Consider the following 6,000-nt stretch of genomic DNA (forward strand, 5'->3'; position numbering starts at 1 on the left):
CATATACACATACACACACACACACATACACATGCACACACACACACACACACACATATACATACACACACATACACATACACACACGTATATACACACATACACACACATACACATGCACACGCACACACATACACATACACACATATACACACACACATACACATACACACACGTATACACACACATACACATAAACACACATATACACACACACATACACATAAACACACATACACACACACACATACACATAAACACACATATACACACACACACATAGGCACAGACCGTCAAATCACTAACAGATCAGGAAATTTCAATATTAGGGAAATGGCTGTTTATTAATATATGAAAACAATATTATATGAGATCATCACAGGTAGTGTCCCCTTAGAATGAAGACACTGCTTTATCTAAAAATAACTGCAGTGGGGTCTGGCATAACACATTTTAATGAATGTGCTTATGTCTGTCATTTCCTAGAAGAACTGAATGTCCACTCTGAATGCCACATGAGACGACTTGACAAGGAAGTGTTCATTTTTCCAATGACTGGCTAGCTACAGCGCATTTTATATGACTAATGAAGACATTCATAGTATGACAAATATTACAAGGAGAGTTTAGCAGCAAGAGGAGGCACAGCACATGGGGCGGGGGCAGGTGGAGATGACACAGGTTGGGCGATAGCAAGTGGTGTGGCAGGAGACTTGGCCACAGACTGGACGCAGGCAGCAGCAGGGGCGGCAGCAGTTGGATTCACAGCAAGAGGGGCAGCAGCAGCTGGGGATGCAGCAGCTGGGGCGGCAGCAGGTGGGCTGGCAGCATACAGACTGGCAGCACTGGGGCCTGCAGCAGCTGGACACACAGCAGCTGGGGCGGCAGCAGGTGGGCTGGCAGCACGCAGACTGGCAGCACTGGGGTCTGCAGCAGCTGGACACACAGCAGCTGGGGCGGCAGCAGCTGGAGGTACAGCAGCTGGGGCGGCAGCAGGTGGTCCTGCAGCAGGTGGTCTGACAGCAGCTGGGGCGGCAGCAGGTGGGCTGGCAGCATACAGACTGGCAGCACTGGGGCCTGCAGCAGCTGGACACACAGCAGCTGGGGCGACAGCAGGTGGTCCTGCAGCAGGTGGTCTGGCAGCAGCTGGGGCGGCAATAGCTCTCCGGGCCACAGCTCTGCTCAGAGCAGACAGACCCACAACAGGAGCTGACCATGGTGTCGGAGGGTGGAGGTTCTGGGTGGGTTGCTAGAAGAACGGGGTTCTCAAGTTTGGAAGTGTTCTTGGGCCACAGCCTCTTATATACTGCCCAGCTTCCTTGTTTTTGTTTACTTAATAACTAAATGATTATCAGATTACACAATAATGTTTGTCCATTTAATGGTTTAAACTTGTTGAAAACATTTAAAGAACATAATGTATTATCTTTACTCACAGAGAATAGAGATAATACATTCTCTATTGTAAAGAATGTAAAGATAACACATTCTCTATTGTAAAGAACATAATGTATTATCTCTATTCACAGAGAATAGAGATAATACATTCTCTATGGTATTCTACATCTTTCTTGTCCAGATGTAGTAAGAATAGATATTACTACATCTGGACAAGAACATTTTGTTGAAAACAAAGGGATTTTTTTTTTCACATCCTTGCCAATAACTTGTCATCTTTTGTCTTTTTGATGATAGCCATTCTAACAGGAGTAAGGTGATATCTCAGTGTGGTTTTGATTTGTATTTTCCTAATAATTAGTAATGTTGGATACTTTTTCACATACCTGTTAGCCAGTTGTGTGTCTTCGTTTGAGAAATGTCTAGTCAGGTCTTCTGCCCATTTTTAATCGGTTTTTTGTTTTCTTGCTTCTGAGCTGTTTGAGCTCCTTATACATTTTGGATATTAACCCCTTATGAGATGTATTTTCTCTTATGAGAGTTATTTTCTCCCATTCTGTAGGTTATCTCTTCATTCTTTTTGTGGTTTCCTTTGCTGTGCAGAAGCTTTTTAGTTTGACATAATCTCAGCCATCTAATTTTTCTTTCATCGCCTGTGCTTCTGAGGTCATATTCAAAAAGTCATTGCCAAGACCAATGCCATGAATCTTTCACCTATGCTTTCTTTCAAAAGTTTCACAGTTTCTGATCTTACATTCAAGCCATTAATCGATTTGAACTGATTTTCATATATTCTAAGAAATAAGGGACTAATTTCATTCTTCTGCATGTGGATACCTAGGTTTCCTAACACAACTATTTATTTATTTATTTATTTATTTATTTATTTATTTATTTATTTATTTATTTTTGGAGACAGAGTCTTGCTCTTGTTACCTAGGGTGGAGTGCAGTGGCACAATCTCGGCTCACTGCAACCCCTGTCTCCTAGATTCAAGCGATTTTCCTACCTCAGCCTCCCAAGTAGCTGGGATTACAGGCCTCTGCCACCATGCCCAGCTAATTTTTTGTGTTTTCGTAGAGACAGGGTTTCACCATGTTGCCCAGGCTGGTCTCGAATCCCTGACCTCATGATCCACCTGCCTCGGCCTCCCAAATGCTGGGATTACAGACATGAGCCATCGCACCTGGCCCTAACACAATTTATTGAAGAAACTGTCCTTTCCCTATCTTCTCACCTTTGTTGAAAATCAATTGGCTGTAAATATGTGACTTTATTTCTGATCTCTGTATTCCATTCCATTGGTCTGTGTGTTTGTTTTTATGTCACAATGATGGTATTTTGGTTACTGTAGTGTTGTGGCTTATTTTGAAGTCAGGGAATGTGATGCTTCTAGCTATGTTCTTAGTGTTCAAGATTACTTTAGTTATTTGTGGTTCTATACAAATTTTAGAACTTTTTTTTCTATTTCTATTAAGAATGCCATGGGTATATTTATAGGCAGTGCATGAAATCTGTAAATTGCTTTTAAAATATTTGGACAATATTAACTCTTTCAGTTCATAAACACAGGACATTCCATTTATTTGTGATTTCATCAATTTCTTTCATTTTTATTTGACAGTTTTCAGTGTAGAGATGCTCACTTTCTTGGTTAAATTTATTCCCAAGTTTTTATTTTATTGTAACTATTGTAAATGAAATCGTTATCTTGATTTCTTTTTCAGATAGTTTTCTATTAGTTTATAGAAAACCTGCTGGGTTTTGTATGTTGATTTTATACTCTGCAACCTTACTGAATTTATTAGTTCTCACAGTTTCTTAGTGGAGTCTTTAGGGTTTTCTACATAAAAGATCATGTCATCCGCAAATAGAAACAATTTAACCTCTTCCTTTTCCATTCAGATATCTTTAAAATATTTTATTCATGTAAATTTATAAAAGTATAATCTTGTTACATGGATATATTGCATAATGGTCACGTCAGGATGTTTATAGTATCCATCACCGAAATAATGTACGTTCTACCCTTCAAGTAATTTCTCATCATCCATTCCCCTCCTATAACCCTTCCCTTTAGATTCTCCACTGTCTGTCATTCCACACTCTGTGTCAATGTGTACACATCATTTGGCCCCACAGAAAGTGAGAACATGCCATATTTGTCTTTCTATGTCTCAGTTGTTTCACTTAAGATAATGGCCTCAAGTTCCATCCATGTTTCTGCAGAAGACATGATTTAATTATGTTTTATGGCTGAAGACTACTCCATTGTTTATATATAGCACATTTTCTTTTTACAGTCACCCATTGATGGACATTTAGGTTGATTCCATATCTTTGCTACTATAAATAGTGGTGTGATAAACATGTGTACAGGTATATTATGGGTATAATGAGTTCTTTTCCTTCAGGTAGACACTCAGTCATGGGATTGCTGAATCAAATTGTAGTTCTATTTTTAGTTCTTTGAGAAATCTCCATACTGATTTTCATAGAGGTTGTACTAATTTACATTCCCAACTGTTGATGGGTTCCCTCTCAGCTGTATCTTCATCAACAATTGTTATTTCTGTCTTTTTAATAATAGTCATTCTGACTGGTATAAGATGATTTCTCATTGTGGTTTTATTTGTATTTGTTTGACAATTTAGTTGATGAACATTATTTCATATGCTTATTGGCCATTTGTATGTCTTCAGATATAACGATATGGAAGAAAAAGAGATTGGAGACCGGGCATGATGGTTCATGCCTGTAATCCCAGCATTTTTGGAGGCCGAGGCAGATAGATCACTTGAGGTCAAGAGTTCAAGACCAGCCTGGCCAACATGGTGAAACTCTGTCTTTACTAAAAATACAAAAATTAGCTGGCTGTGGTGGCACATGCCTATAATTCTAGCTCTTCAGAGCGCTGAGGTGGGAGAATCACTTGAACCTGCAGGGTGGAGTTTGCAGTGAGCTGAGATGGCACCACTGCCCTCCAGCCAGGGTGACAGAGCAAGACTCCATCTCAAAAAGAGAGAGAAAGAGAGAGAGAGAGAGAGAGAGAGAGAGATTAAAGACAACTAGTCTAGAGATAATTGTGCCAAAACTGAGAAGAGGAGGAAGAAGGAGAAGGAAAGGGAGATGGAGGGGGAGGGGAGGGAAAACGGGGAGGGGGACGGGGAGAGGGAGAGGCAGAGGCAGAGGGAGAGGGGGAGGGAAAGGGAGAGGAAGAAGGATGATGATGAAGAAGAAAAGAAGAAGAAGAAGGAGAAGGAGAAGGAGAAGGAGAAAGAAGGAGAAGGAGAAGGAAGAAGAAGAGGAGGAAGAGGAAGAAGAAGAAGAACAAGAAAAAGAAGGAGAAGATTATTCAGAATATTTTTGAATTTAGTAGACAGTACACTCAAGAGTTGACCATGACACCAGGGTAACCACTGATACTGTACAAAAATGATTTAATTATGTTACATGAAATAGGACAAGCACAGAAAGACAAATTGCTAACGGAATAGAACTCATGAAGAAGAATAGATTGCTGGTTATCAGAGTCAAAGGGGAGTGGCTGGGGGAAATAAAGAGGTTGATTGATGGGTACAAATATAAGTTAAAAAAATATGACCTATGACCTAGTGTTCAATAGAACTGTAGGATGACTATAGTTAACAATAATCTATTAAATATTTCAAAGTAAAAAAGAATAATTCAGATGTTCCTAGCATAAAGATAAATTATGATGAATAAACCAATTACCCGGATTGAATCTTTACACATTATATGAATGCATCAACATTTTATATGTACATCTGTTATATATCAATAAAAAAGAAAAAATGTCTTGAAGGACACTAATACTGAGATTAGAAACACTGATGTCTTAGATTGGGTACCCACTGGAGCAGACCCAGGAGTATACATGGGAGATGGTCCCAAGAAGTGCTTAATGGAACATGAAAAATGCTCCAGGAAAGGGAGGGAAGCAGATACAAGATGAGTTAATAATCAGAATACCCCTGTAGGCAGCTGGAATTAGGTCTCTCTGAGGACCTCTGAAAGGCTGGTACAACATGTTCCCAACTGGAGGAGAAATAACTAAAGCATGTGTTCACCAACCCCCCACTTTGTTGAGTGCTGTCCCAAGAGGCTGTGTGTGTGTGTGTGTGTGTGTGTGTGTGTGTGTGTGTGTGTGTGTGTTTTATTATACTTTAAGTTCTGGGGCACATATGCAGATCTTGCAAGATTGTTGCATAGGTATATTCATGCCATGGTGGTTTGCTGCCTCCGTCCCCCCATCACCTACATTAGATATTTCTCCTAATGTTATCCCTCACCAACCTCTGCACCCCCTGTTATTATTCTCCTAGCTCACCACCCCTCAACAAACCCCAATGTGTGATGTTCCCCTCCCTGTGTCCATGTGTTCTCATTGTTCAACACTCACTTACGAGTGAGAACATGCAGTGTTTGGTTTTCTGTTTTTCTATCAGTTTGCTGAGAATGATGGTTTCCAGATTCATCCATGTCCCTGCAAAGGACATGAACTCATCCTTTTTTATGGCTGCATAGTATTCCGAGAGGCTTCAACTCTGCAGTCCAGAGCTTGCTCCTTGACTAGAGAAA

Source organism: Saimiri boliviensis, chromosome 17, assembly GCF_048565385.1.
Source record: "Saimiri boliviensis isolate mSaiBol1 chromosome 17, mSaiBol1.pri, whole genome shotgun sequence".
Classification (NCBI taxonomy): Eukaryota; Metazoa; Chordata; class Mammalia; order Primates; family Cebidae; genus Saimiri; species Saimiri boliviensis.